This window comes from Cherax quadricarinatus, chromosome 48, assembly GCF_038502225.1.
Source record: "Cherax quadricarinatus isolate ZL_2023a chromosome 48, ASM3850222v1, whole genome shotgun sequence".
Lineage (NCBI taxonomy): Eukaryota > Metazoa > Arthropoda > Malacostraca > Decapoda > Parastacidae > Cherax > Cherax quadricarinatus.
The window spans coordinates 13144627-13161756 of NC_091339.1; the positions used below are offsets into that span (position 1 = coordinate 13144627).

Genomic DNA, 17130 nt, shown 5'->3' on the forward strand with positions numbered 1-17130 from the left:
AGAGGATAGGACTTATGAATATACCTGTCTATCTGCCTGTCAACAGGTATAACACTTGTGCAAGAAAGGTATAAAATACCGACAATATGAAAGTTAAGACACATGTGCAACATCTGGATATCTTTATTGTAGACGTTTCGCCATCCAGTGGCTTTATCAATACAGATTCTAGGACATAATATGAAGACAGTAGAACTATATACAAAAGATGAGGTAATCAGTCCCTCGGCCTTGGAGTTAGTGTTCACAGCATCGTGGTGGAGGAGAGTCTGGAGCAAAGGCAAGAAGACTGGCGTTTTTATAGGCGTCAGTGGAATTGACGGGCAGCAGACGAGGGCAGTCACTGGTAGGCGGGATTCCCCAGTGGAAGTACTTCCACTGGGGAATCCCGCCTACCAGTGACTGCCCTCGTCTGCTGCCCGTCCCTTCCACTGACGCCTATAAAAACGCCAGTCTTCTTGCCTTTGCTCCAGACTCTCCTCCACCACGATGCTGTGAACACTAACTCCAAGGCCTAGGGACTGATTACCTCATCTTTTGTATATAGTTCTACTGTCTTCATATTATGTCCTAGAATCTGTATTGATAAAGCCACTGGATGGCGAAACGTCTACAATAAAGATATCCAGATGTTGCACATGTGTCTTAACTTTCAGGTATAACACTTGTCTTAGGATAATACTGGTCAAAATAATTCTGAACATCAAGAGGAAAAACAAGATGAACGAATGAAGATAAATGTGACCTGATAAAATAAAATATCTTAAAAACTTGGGAGAGAACATTAAAAATAAAGACACGAAATTCAGAATATTCAGATTAAAAATATACTTAAAAACAGATTTATTTGGAAGAATGTGAAGAGGAAGGATCAGGGAATAATAAAAGAAATAATAATTTATGATTCAAGAGAAGGACTGAATAGGCATGGAAGATTGGTGTAAAGGGAGAGGAAGAGAATATTTGGATGTTATGGACGGAGAGAAAGGAATTATTTCCTCAAGAATGCTTCCAGAGAGATGTTGGAATAGGCAAATAGTGAGCGAGGAAAGAAATGGTTATGGAAATATTATAAGACTTATTGGTTTCTAAAGAATGAGGATTGTATGGAGAGAGAGAGAAAAAAAGAAAGAGAGGGAGAGAGGAATGTTCTGCTATTTTACTGTCTTCTCTGATCCCTCTTTCTGTTGCTCTGACGTGGTAAAAATGTCTCCCAACCTCCTTGTGGGTATTCTGGGTATTCAACTTCGGGATATGTCCACTCGTTGTAAACATAGCGCGCTAAAAAAAAAGTCTGCTCTTGTCTACCGTGTTATTTTCTCCCAGTATGTTGTATGTCGTCACCATGTCTCCTTCATTTTTTGTTTTTAACTGGCAGTGATGCCGACAAGTCTAGTAATGAGTTTGCAGTCTTTATTCTGACGTGGTTTTGCTTAGAAATACATTGTCTTTACAATGTTATCTCTCATCATCCAGCGTTGTTCCAGCATCCATTCCAGTAATTTCCCTGGATCGAATTTGTTTATCAGTTCTCGTACCACCCTGAAAGCAAATGTCTTTTTCCTTCCCATTTTTTTTTTTTGTTAGTTTTTGGCTTAACGCTGGTGCTGTGTACTCTAGGGTTGGTCTGGTATATGCTGTTTCTTGTTTTAAAATAGTTCACTGTTCAGGTTACTTCATGTCACTTTTATATTTCCTTGAGAATTTATATATATTTTTATCTTTCAGTGTTCATGTGTCGCAGTTCTTTCCCCCCTGTTTCTTATTTTATCCTTTGTTTCTGTCTTTCTCTGTTCTCTCTCTCTCTCTCTCTCTCTCTCTCTCTCTCTCTCTCTCTCTCTCTCTCTCTCTCTCTCTCTATCTATCTATCTATCTATCTATCTATATATGTATCTATCTATCTTTGATTCGTACACCTAGATAATACACGATCGTCTTAATCTAGGAAGAAGTAATTCTTTTCGATAGATAGCTTCACCATGAACATCCAAGTTCTATCTTTCCCCATGTACTTTCCCTCCCTAACTTCTCTCCTTCCTTTCTTCCTTCCTTCCCTTCTCTCCTTCCTTCACTTCTAGCCTCATTTTCTCTCCGTTGTCTCCTCCCTATGCAGCTTCTTACTATTCATTGCGCCATTAGCACGCCTCTGCAATGAGGTGATGCATCAAGCAGCGTCTTGCATATGTCTGCTCTTAAGACACAGACCCACATGGGCCTTGCAGCACCGATTTATATGTATTTAAATGTAATTTATAGGCATTTGCATGTAATTTATTGGAATTTACATGCAGTTTATATGTGATTACAAACAATTTATCTGCAATTATAATGTAATTTATGTGATTACAAGGAAGTTTTGTGTATTTACAAGTTATTTCATAAATTTTCATGTGTTTAATTTTTTATGAAGGTTTTTAAGTAATTTTATGTAATTAAATGTAATTTATATACATTCACATATAATTACACATGTATTTATACGTAATTTATATACATTTGCAAGTAATTGCTATGCACATGTCCCTTATGTGTTTTAGCATGTATCTATGTATCTAAACAAGTGATATCTTGAAATGCAATGTAATCACCTTGTAAGGGAATGCAAGATCACGCAATCACACACACGCAAATGACTAATTTGAAGATGAGTGGACTAAACTCAAGTATCTCCAGTGAAGTGAGCACTGGATAGCATGAAGTATATCTCACGACGTAAAGTTCGAAGGTGAGATTTCGCACAACTTGAAGTGTGTTAATGGCTGTTATTCCAATCTTTGAGCCAAATCACGTGCCAGAAACGATGAGAAAAAAATTATTCATTCGCTGGCGTCTTTGCCACTTGGGCTGTAGGAGATAATAATCTCCGGTTACCGGAGTTGTGGCAGCTTGTGGACTTCCCGTTACTGGGACTTACTGTTACTAGGCTTGCAGCGGTTATTAATCAAGTTACTGAGGCTGAAGAAGCCAAAATTCTTTGGTTAATAGGCAGCGGAAGATACTGGTCTCCTGAGTACTTGGGCTGGAACAGTCACTGGCTTCTTAGTTACTGGGGTTATTGTAGCCTTTGGTCTTCCGGCTACTGGGAGTGAAACATCTGTTAATCTTCCGGTTACTGGAACTGTAGCAGCCTATAACCTCCACTTACAGGGGCTGCAGCGGTCTATGACCTCCAGTTACGGGAGCTGCAGTGGTCTATGACCTCCAGTTACGGGGGCTGCAGCGGTCTATGACCTCCGGTTAATGGGCTGCAGCAGTCTATGATCTCCGGTTACAGGGGCTGCCGCAGCCTATGACCTCCGGTTACTGGGGGAGCCGCAGCCTATGTCTCCTACTTACCACTCACTCTCACTGCAGCAGCCATTGGCCTCCTAGTCACTGCAGCAGCAGCCGCTTGATCTCCAGGTTCCTGGGAAGTCCAGGGGCCGTTGGGTCTTCAGGTAACATAAATAAGCCACGAGACCGCTAGGAAGATACACTTTAACCTCCCATCTGGCGTTCCTTCGCCAAAGTTTAAGCTGATGGGAACAGATAACTCGGAACGACCGAAAAACTTACTTTTTTACTCACTCACTGTCTTAAAAAACAGCAAACTTGGGTGATTAACAGAGGAGCGGCAAATAACTTGACGCTTGGGAACGCGTGTGGGGAAAATCTATTTATGTTTGACTTTGAGGGAACTGTAATTAGCATTGTGTAATGGAATTAAATACATTATAAAATTTTCGAATCCACTAAAGTTTCGGAAGGGTGACTTTAATCAGAGGATTAATTATCATAATTAGTCGGAATTATGAACGGGTGAATTATATACCAGTGACTTACATACTGATGAATTATATGCTGATGAATTATGTACTGATGACTTATACACTGGTAAATTATGTATTGATGTGTGCTGCTGAATTATGTTCCGTTGAATTATGCACTTCTGAATTGTTTACTGATGAGTTAAGTACTGATCAAATGAGTACTGATGAGTAATATAGTGAATAGCGTACTGATGAATTACATACTGATGAATTACGTACTAATGGATTACGTCTTGATTAACTATATACTGATGTATTATGTACTAATTATGTACTAATGTTAAATATAATGATATTACAAACTTAAATTAGGCTTTATTAATAACTACTGAAATATTTCGTATAATTCTTAACATGACAGGTATGGAAGGTTGTTGTTGATTGCAATGTGAAGAGACGAGAATCTCTGGACTTGCTTGATCTCAGAATTGATTTCTACAAGCACCGTAGAATTTACCAGGGCACTTTTACCAACACACTGGGGAATTCTAGATGACATTAGCTGGCACCGTAGAAGGTTCGTGGTTTTTCCTACATGGACTGTTGAATGATCTAGATTCTAGAAGACTCCTATAGCGTGTTAGAATGGTCTTGGTTTCTCCTGGTATTGTGATATGCAACACCTGGATATCTATTTTGCAGACGTTGAAGGTTTGACCTAACATTTTCCATTGTTGAAGGCGTTTGTTAACTAATGTATCTGCAGTGAAGGACTGTGAACAAAACTGTAGTAAACGTCTTTAGGTTTACAAAAGTGTCATATAAGCGTGCACAAATTTAAAGAGACTGCCTTATGAACATCACTGAGTATCATACTCTCAAATCAGTAATTTCCAGCTGAAATATTTCACTTGTCATCTATAGAAACTAGAAATGAATTCTGAAACATGCTTTGGAAATCACCCATCTTTTTTTGAAGGTACTCTTCAAGAACTTTATCGCTTCACTGTAACTTTCCAAAGGATCTCTGAATTCCATTACTTCTTGGATGAGAATTCTTTACGGTAGGAAAAAATGACCTGCTTCGCAAAACATATTCATCTTCCCTTCTAAAACTTTCACCTGAGCATACACGTCAGACACCAGTTTTCCTTGACTCTGCAATTTAAAAAGATATTTCAGATGTTTTTTTACAACTCTCAGGAAAGTCAAAGTTCAAATTCATTCAGGGTTAGAAAATGCTTCTCGAACTCTTCCTTTCTCAACGAGAAAGATGTCATTTATGTGACGCAGGCCAAAAAAAAAAAAATCTTTTGAGGACCTTACCTCTGCTCAACCCCCTGACTTGAACGTGGTGCAACACGTCCTTACATTCTTCACCTGTCTTATACAAGAAACTCTGAAAATTGGCGAGGCTTCAGGCTGTGATGTTCCCCAAAATTCGAGCTTGTCACAACACTCATTACATTTTCAAACCGGATAATCTTACTTCACAATGCCAGCTGGTGAATAATGCAGCATCTTCGGCTACGTGATAGCCTTCTTTGTTGATACATTTTCATTACTATGCCTTTTAAAGACGTTTTGCAGCAGAGACGTAGATCTCTTGAAGAAACTGATTTTATTTGTTCACACTTCCCATTGAAACAATGAATAGTTCTTGTGTCATGATTCTTAGTGCCTTATAACACTGTGTTCCTTAAAATAAACATATTTCCATTACAAATCAGACAAATGGTTTTGTAGTTGCATACAACAACAACAAAATCATTAATTCACCTCTCATGGAACGTACAACAACTATTTTTCTATTCTCTAGCACAGAGTTTTGTGGCAACCACCAGGCCCGGTGGCCTGGTGGCTAAAGCTCCCGCTTCACACACGGAGGGCCCGGGTTCGATTCCCGGCGGGTGGAAACATTTCGACACGTTTCCTTACACCTATTGTCCTGTTCACCTAGCAGCAAATAGGTACCTGGGTGTTAGTCGACTGGTGTGGGTCGCATCCTGGGGGACAAGATTAAGGACCCCAATGGAAATAAGTTAGACAGTCCTCGATGACGCACTGACTTTCTTGGGTTATCCTGGGTGGCTAACCCCCCGGGGTTAAAAATCCGAACGAAATCTTATCTTATCTTATCTTAATATTATAGGAACATGAAGACTTCCATTACTGTTTTCACTGTGCCTCATTTCCTCCCATTCTTCAAGCGCTGTACGACCCAAACGCATTTAGCGCTTGCCAGTCAATATACTAATAACTAACGAGCAGGCAGTAGTAGTAACAGCGAGGCTGCAAGTGCCATTCAACTTGTCTAGTGAGGAAGGATTTCCCAGTATCGATTAGATTCAGCTGGAGTGGCGTGAAATGCAGTCAGATAATGAGGACCTGAGTCTGTCCCTTGGAAGGTGTGGCTTCACCCTGAGCCCCTGAAGGAACTCAATCTCACTTCCGGGAGCACTGTTGTTTTCTAATTCCTAAAGGTGGAAAAGATGAAAAAAAGTAACTGTTGGAAAACATGGGGAAAAAGGGAGACAGGTCACCCTCAAATATTTTACGACAAGAAGATGCAACAAATGTAAACATATATATAAAAAAAAGTTTTGAAAAGGATGCTGGAAATTGTTTCGTCTAAAATATTGTAGTAGATGGATGGAATGTGATCAAAGAGAAGACACAATGTGCTACATGCAATAGAATGGAAAATATGGAAAAAATATGACAAATTCTACACTACAACTTAAATAAATTTAATCAAAATAGTTATAACGCACACACACACACACACACACACACACACACACACACACACACACACACACACACACACACACACACACACACACAAATATTCAGCCTGAGCCAGCAGAAGCAAACTCCGAGCTGTGACAACCACTTTTCCTGCTACTTAATGATCCACGCCGCGCCCCAACACCTAAACTCAAGCCACCTTATTAGCTACTAAATTGTTGCCGCGTCCCCAGTGCCTCGTGGTATTAGATCTCGTGTTAGAGGAAGTGTGTCTTGGTAGTTATCCTGTGTAAGAGGAGGTATGTCTTGTTAGAACAGTGCCTTGTGTTAGAGAAGACGTGTCCTGATAGAGTAATTATCTTGTGTTAGATGGGTCATCCCGCGCTAGTGGAGCTGTGATATGTTAGAACAATGGTCCCATATTTTACAGTAGAATTAATAGTCCTGTGTTAAAGCGCAGTGAAATAGAATTTCAGCAGTGATTTCATGGAAGAGCAGCGGATTCCTTGTACAGCAGTGGAGCCATGTTAGAACAACGGCAGTGGTCCAGTGTTAAAGCAGTGGTCCTGCGTTAGTGCAATTGACTCTTGGTAGAGCAGTGACTCTGTATTAGAGAACTGTTCTTGTTAGAGCTGTATAGCCCTTGTGGCTTAGCGCTTCTTTTTGATTATAATAATAATGTTCTTGTTAGAATAGTGGTCTTGTGTTAATATAAAACCAGATGCAAACATCCCCTGGCAACTGTATCTAGGGAACCCTCCCTGGCGAGTCTCCCTGTCGAGTCGCCCTTCCACCATATCAACACGGTCAGGGATTTTGCATAAGTTCCTCCAGCGACACGCACTGCTTGTCTCTTCCCTCTTCCGCTTGTCCCCTCTTTTGTATATCCCTTCTTCCGTCTCTACCCGCTTCCGTTTCTTTCCCCCCTTTCCTGTGTCTCCTCCCGTCGTCAGGTCCTGAACACAATGGTGTCTGTGAAAGGGTGAATATGTCTTCCTTAGGCTTGTTTACTGCATAATTCACACACTCCCCAGGAAGGTATTCCATCAACTTCATCGACTTTCCTTCCATTTCAAACTTCACTTCGTTTACGTAGGCCCTAGCCATTGTTTACTTCCCTCTTCTGTAGTCTATCTTTACTCTCCTTCCTTTCTCCTTGTATGGTATACAGTGCCAACAAGATGAAGAATTAGACACATGTGCATCATCTGGGTATCTTTATTGTAGACGTTATTCCTTCCATTGGCTTTATCACTATAAATTCAAGGAGAAAATTGGAAGACCGTAGAACTATATACAAAAGATGATTACCTCATTCCCATTATGTCCTTTAATCTGTATTGATAAATCCAATGGAGAGCGAAACGTCTACAATAAAGATGCCCAGATATTGCACATATATCTAATTATTCCTCTTTTCTTGTTCCTCACCCTTGTCTGGTAGCATTTTAAATGATATACAATACCGACAATCTGATGGGGAAAAAAGCACTCGAGAAACACTACGGAATTATTATCGCCGAAAACTTTTCGCTGGTATTGTCTCCAATTTTGAAATCACTTCTGTTTTCGACTGATGAAGCCTGTTGCTCAGGCAAAACGTTTCGGTAATAAAGAGACGACAGGTGTTGCACATGTGTCTTATTCATTAAATCGTCAAGTAGGTATGATAACCGTATGATCACCCTCCCCATCCCCAAGGGCTCCTCATATCTTTCTCCTTTGAGGGGGTAAGTGCTGATACATGAAGTTCTCCATCACTGTCGCTATCAAACTAGCTCTCCATGTGTCTGGCTCTCCATATGGTTTCCAGTTTTCCCTAGTATATCTTTTGTGTTTGTGTGTATTCACCTAATTGTGGTTGCAGGGATCTATTCACAGTTCCTGTCTTTTCCCCTCTTCGCTGGTCGCTACTAGATCCACTTTCTCCCTGCTCCATGAGCCTTATCTTAAAACTATGTATGGATCCTGCCTCCACTACATCACTCTCCAAATTGTTCTAGTGTGTGTGTGCACTCACCTATTTGTGGTTGCAGGGATCGATACATAGCTCCTGGCCCTGTCTCTTCACTGATCGTTACTAGGTCCTCTCTCAGCCCTGCTCCATGAACTTTATCATAACTCGTCTTAAAACTATGTATGGTTCCTGCCTACACTACATCGCTTGCCAGACTATTCCACTTCTTGACAACTCTATGACTAAAGAAATAATTCCTAACAACTCTATAACTAAATACTTCCTAACATCTCTTTGACTCATCTGAATCTTCAGTTTCCATGGAAATAAATGGTATAAAATACCGACACAATGGAAATATAAACTCTAAAGCAGTATAATGTGATCCTTTATTGACAAAGTTTCGCCCACACAGTGGACTTTATCAAGTCAATTTCCAATTGTGACCCCGTGTTTCTGTGTCCAATCTCTGGAACATCCTGTCTCTGTCCACCTTGTCAATTCCTCTCAGTATTTTGTATGTCGTTATCATGTCTCCCCTAACCCTCCTATCCTCCAGTGTCGTCAGGCCGATTTCCCTTAACCTTTCTTCGTAGGACATTCCCCTTAGCTCTGGAACTAACCTTGTTGCAAACCTTTGCACTTTCTCTAATTTATTGACGTGCTGGACCAGGTGTGGGTTCCAAACTGGTGCTGCATACTCCAGTATGGGCCTGACGTACACAGTGTACAGTGTCTTGAATGGTTCCTTACTGTGGTATCGGAATGCTGTTCTTAGGTTGTGTGTGTGTGTGTGTGTGTGTGTGTGTGTGTGTGTGTGTGTGTGTGTGTGTTGAGTTTACAAACGCAGCTTCCCGAGTCCTTTCCAGAGTGATAATTTCTGAGGATTTTAAAGTTACTAATTCTTTTCAGTTTCTCTGCTAAGTTTGTGTAGCTGAGGCTTAAGTTGTGTAGGTGATGTAAGTGCTGTGTTATTTGGCGGAGACTTAATTTGTTTTCCTGTGCCAGTGACGTTGTCTGGAATGTCCTCCCAAAAATTACATTCACTGTCTTATATACGACATATATCAGGTCCCTAGATTATGCAGCCCCAACACATGGAGCTCACATCTGATCAAGCATGTCAAGAAACTGGAAAAAAAATGTTCAGAGATTTGCAACATGACTAGGCCTAGAGCTACAGGGTATGAGCTATGAAGAGAAACTAAGAGAGCTAAACCATGTGACTTTTCAGGACAAAAATACCAGCAACGACACGAAAACGAAGTTCAGAATAGACGAATTGATAGGGTGGATAGGTACAGGCTGTTCAAGAGGAGGGAAACAGGTACGCGAGGGCACAGAGGGAAGCTTTCAGGAAGTGGAATGTCGTGTACAACAAAATGCTAGTGACTAGATCTATACAAAGCTTTATGAATATGTATTATTAGTTCCCAAAGCCCGTTGAGAGGGAACCCAGTAACAGTTAATTAAGGAGGCTGGGTCAGGAGTTAAGATTCCACATTTTCAACCCTAAATAGGAGAGTACAAATATGTGAGTAAATACACACACACACACCAACTTGTTATATTTTTATGATAGTGTAACATAAGTGATAGAGAGAGAGAGAGAGAGAGAGAGAGAGAGAGAGAGAGAGAGAGAGAGAGAGAGAGAGAGAGAGAGAGAGAGAGAGAGATATAGAGAGAGAGGGGGGGGGGGACTGCATTTTCTTAGACTGCAAAACAATACATTTGATTCCGCGTTCCAGAAGAGACTGACAAAAACTTAAGGTGCACTCAGGAATAACAGGGAACCTAACTCCCTTAGATCAAAGAGTATCTTAGGAGTGATTATCCGGGAAAATAAGTCAGAATTAAGAAGAGTAATAAACCGGGTTCAGCATGGATCGAAATTAGGACCAGCACTGTTTCTTCTCTAGGTGAATAACATACCAGATGGAAGTGAGTCAGACGAATCCCTTTTTGCCGATGGTTTAAAATTGTACATGTATGGTACACAATCAGACACATGTGCAACATCTGGGTATCTTTACTGTAGACGTTTCGCCATCCAGTGGCTTTAGCAATACAAATTCAATGACATAATTGGAAAACAGTGGACTATACATAAAACATGAGGTAATCAGTCCCTCAGCCTTTGAATTGAAGACTACCGTAGTTGTGGAGTTAGAAGAACAGGCATGTAGACTGGCGCTTATTTACTGGAGTCAGGTGAAGGACATGTAGCAGACGAAGACATTATCACTGGTGGGCGGGATTCCCCAGTGGATGGCGAAACATCTACAATAAAGATACCCAGACGTTGCACATGTGTCTAATTCTTCAACCTTTTTGGTATTGTATACCATACATGAACATCTTATCAGACACTGCAACATCATGGAATTTTTTGTTCAGAAAACATCTTCACAACCTTCTTAACTACTAATGGCCCGTCCCTCGAGTATGACCTACTTCCACTGGGAAATCCCGCCTACCAGTGACATTGTCTTCGTCTGTAACATGTCCTTCACCTGACGCCAAGTATATAAGCGCCAGTCTTAAACCAACTCCTCATCTCATCTTTCGTATACAGTTCTACTGTCTTCCAATTATATCTTAGAATTCAGTTTAAAATAAATGATACAAACAGATGATACAGGGAAAAAGGTTGCAAATTAAACTGAAGGACTGGTCAGATAAGGTATTGCTCTAACTCAATCAGGGCAAATGAACGGTTATGAAGATTGGGAAGGGGAGAGAAGATCGGACCTTGTCAGAGAAGTGATGGTTGTAAAATCATAATATCGTAATCTATGTGGTTCATTGGTATAGTGCAGGGCCTGTCACACACCACACCAGGCCATATAATAAATATATATATATATATATATATATATATATATATATTATATATATATATATATATATATTATATATATATTTATATATATATATATGTTATATATGTCGTGCCGAATATGTAAACTGGTCAATTAGCAAGAACTCATTTAAAATTAAGTCCTTTCTAAAATTTTCTCTTATATGTTTAAAGATATTTTTTTTTCATTAATGTTGATGTAAACATTTATAATTTTGCACCAAAAGGAACTTAAAAAACTTACCTAACCTTATTATAACAAGAACAATTTATTTCAGCCTAACCCAACTAAATATCTTTTAGATTTGTTTACAATAATTTAATACTAAACAAACACAGTGAAATACATTTTTTTCGTTAGGTTCAGAATGATTTTGGCGAAATTATTGCATACACAAATTTTCACATGTCCTATATGGCAAGATGAGCTCTGCTATTTAAGCCAAGATCGCAAGTTCTGCCTATTCGGCACGACATATATATATATATATATATATATATATATATATATATATATATATATATATATATATATATATATATATATATATATATGTCGTGCCGAATAGGCAGAACTTGCGATCTTGGCTTAAATAGCAACGCTCATCTTGCCATATAGGACAAGTGAAAATTTGTGTATGCAATAATTTCGCCAAAATCATTCTGAACCTAACGAAAAAAATATATTTCACTGTGTTTGTTTAGTATTAAATTACTGTAAACAAATCTAAAATATATTTAGTTGGGTTAGGCTAAAATAAATTGCTCTTGTTATAATAAGGTTAGGTAAGTTTTCTAAGTTCCTTTTGGTGCAAAATTATAAATTTTTACATCAACAATAATGAAAAAAATATATCTTTAAACGTATAAGAGAAAATTTTAGAAAGGACTTAATTTTAAATGAGTTCTTGCTAATTGATCAGTTTTACCTATTAGGCACGACATATATATATATAAGTATAAATATATATATATTATTGTGACCACGAACGAGTGGTATTGAATCATAACAAAACTGCCACTAGCCAAGGATTCGAACCCATGTAGCTTGTGGAGTGTAGTACACCAAACAGGGATAAGAATGAAATTAGCTTAGAGGCACCCACACCACCATATATATGTCCTCGGTCCAAGAGTAACACACCTAGCTTGGCTGGGTACTTGGTTCTTGTAGGATTGTGTGGTTCAGTGGGTTAAGGCGTCATGTGATTTTCGCTCACCACGAGGCAGGACCAAAACTACATGGGTTCGAATCCAAGGCTAGTCGCAGTGTTATTACTGATTAATTACCACTCGTTCGTGGTCACAATAATACATTTACTACTCGAGGAGGCTAGTACACCAAACGGGAATAAGAATGAAATTAGCTTAGAGGCACCCACACCACCGTATGTCCTCGGACCAGGAGTAACACACCTAGCTTGGCTGGGTGCTTGGTTCTTGTAGGATGTATAACATCTCGTAGGAGTGAGGAAGAGACAGTTATGAGTGTGGGGGAGGTGTGTGAGGCATTGGGTAGAATGAAAGGGGGTAAAGCAGCTGGGATTGATGGGATAAAGAAAAATGTTAAAAGCAGGTGGGGATTTAGTTTCGAGTGGTTGGCGCTTTTATTTAATAAATATATGGAAGATGTTAAGATAACTAGGGATTGGCAGAGGGCATGCATAGTTTCTTTGTATAAAGGCAAAGGGGACAAAAGAGAGAATAAAAATTATAGGGGAATAAGCCAATTGAGTATACCTGGTAAAGTGTATCGCAGATGAACAAGGAAGCTTTAGGAAGGGTAGGGAGCGTACAGAGCAAGTTTACAGTGAAGCAAATACGTGAACAGTATTAAGATTAGTGTAAAGAGGTTTTTGTGGCATTTATGGATTTGGAAAAGGCGTATGAAAGGGTAGATAGGAGGGGCAATGTGGCAGAAGTAGGTTACTGAAATTAGCGAAGAGTTTCTACGAGGATAGTGAGGCTCAGGTTAGAGTATGTAGGAGCGGGAGATTATTTCCTAGTAAAAGTAGACCTTAGACAGGGATGTGTGATGTCACCATGGTGAATGCTTGGGTGTTGGCAAGAGGTGTGGGATTAAAGGATAAGAGATCTAACACAAAGTGGGAGTTGTCACAGTTGCTTTTTGTTGATGCTGATTCTGAAGAGAAGTTTCAGAGGTTGGTTGACGAGCTTGGTAGGGTATGTAAAAGAACGAAATTAAAAGTGAACATGAAAGATTGGATATCAGATTGGAGGGAGTATGGAGGAAGTGAATTTATTCACTTATTTGGAAGTGGACTTGTCAGCAAATGGGTCTATGAAAGACGAGGTGAATCATAGAATTCATGAGGGGAAAAAGGTGAGTAGTGCACTGAGGAGAGTGTGGAGACAAAGAACATTGTCAATAGAAGCGGAGAGGGGAATGTATGAGAGTATGGTGGTACCAATGCTCTTATATGGGTGTGAAGTATAGGTGTATGTTGCAACAGGGAGAAGGCTGGAGGCAATGGAGATGTGTCTGAAGGCAATGTGCAGTGTGAATATAATGTTATGAGGAGGTGCAGGTTTAGCAAAATTATTCTCCAGAGGGATGAGGAGAGGTTGTTGAGGTGATTCGGACATTTAGAGAGGATGGAAGAAAGCGGGATGAATTGGAGAGCGAATAAATCTGTAGTGGAAGGAAGGTGGGGTAGGGGTCGTCCTAGAAAAGGCTGGAGGGATGGGGTAAAGGATGTTATGTGTGTGAGGGGCTTGGACTTCCAGCAAGCGTGGATGAGCGTGTTAGATAGGAGCCAGTGGAGACAAATGGTATTTATGACTTGACGTGCTCTTTTGAGTGTGAGCAAGGTAACATTTATGAAGGGATTCAGGAAAACTGGCAGGCCGGACCTGAGTCCTGGAAGTGGGAAATACAGTGCCTGCAGTCTGAAGGAGGGATGTTGACATGTTGCGGTTTTATAACTGTGGTGTAGGCGCGCCTCTGGCAAGAGAGTGATGGAGTGAATAATGATTAAAGTGTTTCTTCTTTTTCGGGTCACCTTGCCTTGGTGGAAAACGGCCAATGTATATATATATATATATATATATATATATATATATATATATATATATATATATATATATATATATATATATATATATTATTTTTTTTTATTATCACACTGGCCGATTCCCACCAAGGCAGGGTGGCCCGAAAAAGAAAAACTTTCACCATCATTCACTCCATCACTGTCTTGCCAGAAGGGTGCTTTACATTACAGTTTTTAAACTCCAACATTAACACCCCTCCTTCAGAGTGAAGGCACTGTACTTCCCATCTCCAGGACTCAAGTCCGGCCTGCCGGTTTCCCTGAATCCCTTCATAAATGTTACTTTGCTCACACTCCAACAGCACGTCAAGTATTAAAAACCATTTGTCTCCATTCACTCCTATCAAACACGCTCACGCATGCCTGCTGGAAGTCCAAGCCCCTCGCACACAAAACCTCCTTTACCCCCTCCCTCCAACCTTTCCTAGGCCGACCCCTACCCCGCCTTCCTTCCACTACAGACTGATACACTCTTGAAGTCATTCTGTTTCGCTCCATTCTCTCTACATGTCCGAACCATCTCAACAACCCTTCCTCAGCCCTCTGGACAACAGTTTTGGTAATCCCGCACCTCCTCCTAACTTCCAAACTACGAATTCTCTGCATTATATTCACACCACACATTGCCCTCAGACATGACATCTCCACTGCCTGCAGCCTTCTCCTCGCTGCAACATTCATCACCCACGCTTCACACCCATATAAGAGCGTTGGTAAAACTATACTCTCATACATTCCCCTCTTTGCCTCCAAGGACAAAGTTCTTTGTCTCCACAGACTCCTAAGTGCACCACTCACTCTTTTTCCCTCAACAATTCTATGATTCACCTCATCTTTCATAGACCCATCCGCTGACACGTCCACTCCCAAATATCTGAATACGTTCACCTCCTCCATACTCTCTCCCTCCAATCTGATATCCAATCTTTCATCACCTAATCTTTTTGTTATCCTCATAACCTTACTCTTTCCTGTATTCACCTTTAATTTTCTTCTTTTGCACACCTTTCCAAATTCATCCACCAATCTCTGCAACTTCTCTTCAGAATCTCCCAAGAGCACAGTGTCATCAGCAAAGAGCAGCTGTGACAACTCCCACTTTGTGTGTGATTCTTTATCTTTTAACTCCACGCCTCTTGCCAAGACCCTCGCATTTACTTCTCTTACAACCCCATCTATAAATATATTAAACAACCATGGTGACATCACACATCCTTGTCTAAGGCCTACTTTTACTGGGAAAAAATTTCCCTCTTTCCTACATACTCTAACTTGAGCCTCACTATCCTCGTAAAAACTCTTCACTGCTTTCAGTAACCTACCTCCTACACCATACACTTGCAACATCTGCCACATTGCCCCCCTATCCACCCTGTCATACGCCTTTTCCAAATCCATAAATGCCACAAAGACCTGTTTAGCCTTATCTAAATACTGTTCACTTATATGTTTCACTGTAAACACCTGGTCCACACACCCCCTACCTTTCCTAAAGCCTCCTTGTCCATCTGCTATCCTATTCTCCGTCTTACTCTTAATTCTTTCAATTTTAACTCTACCATACACTTTACTAGGTATACTCAACAGACTTATCCCCCTATAATTTTTGCACTCTCTTTTATCCCCTTTGCCTTTATACAAACGAACTATGCATGCTCTCTGCCAATCCCTAGGTACCTTACCCTCTTCCATACATTTATTAAATAATTGCACCAACCACTCCAAAACTATATCCCCACCTGCTTTTAACATTTCTATCTTTATCCCATCAATCCCGGCTGCCTTACCCCCTTTCATTTTACCTACTGCCTCACGAACTTCCCCCACACTCACAACTGGCTCTTCCTCACTCCTACAAGATGTTATTCCTCCTTGCCCTATACACGAAATCACAGCTTCCCTATCTTCATCAACATTTAACAATTCCTCAAAATATTCCCTCCATCTTCCCAATACGTCTAACTCTCCATTTAATAACTCTCCTCTCCTATTTTTAACTGACAGATCCATTTGTTCTCTAGGCTTTCTTAACTTGTTAATCTCACTCCAAAACTTTTTCTTATTTTCAACAAAATTTGTTGATAACATCTCACCCACTCTCTCATTTGCTCTCTTTTTACATTGCTTCACCACTCTCTTAACCTCTCTCTTTTTCTCCATATACTCTTCCCTCCTTGCATCACTTCTACTTTGTAAAAACTTCTCATAAGCTAACTTTTTCTCCCTTACTACTCTCTTTACATCATCATTCCACCAATCGCTCCTCTTCCCTCCTGCACCCACTTTCCTGTAACCACAAACTTCTGCTGAACACTCTAACACTACATTTTTAAACCTACCCCATACCTCTTCGACCCCATTGCCTATGCTCTCATTAGCCCATCTATCCTCCAATAGCTGTTTATATCTTACCCTAACTGCCTCCTCTTTTAGTTTATAAACCTTCACCTCTCTCTTCCCTGATGCTTCTATTCTCCTTGTATCCCATCTACCTTTTACTCTCAGTGTAGCTACAACTAGAAAGTGATCTGATATATCTGTATATATATATATATATATATATATATATATATATATATATATATATATATATATATATATATATATATATATATATATACATATATATATATATATATATATATATATATGTCGTGCCGAATATGTAAAACTGGTCAATTAGCAAGAACTCATTTAAAATTAAGTCCTTTCTAAAATTTTCTCCTATACGTTTAAAGA

General features: G+C 39.8%; 1 protein-coding gene across 1 annotated transcript in view; it reads right to left on the reverse strand.

Moving 5' to 3' along the window:
* The window catches only part of LOC128696186 (protein turtle homolog A), a 382411-nt gene that overhangs the window by 208164 nt on the left and 157117 nt on the right, over window positions 1-17130 (reverse strand). The gene's annotated exons all lie outside the window — the stretch shown is intronic.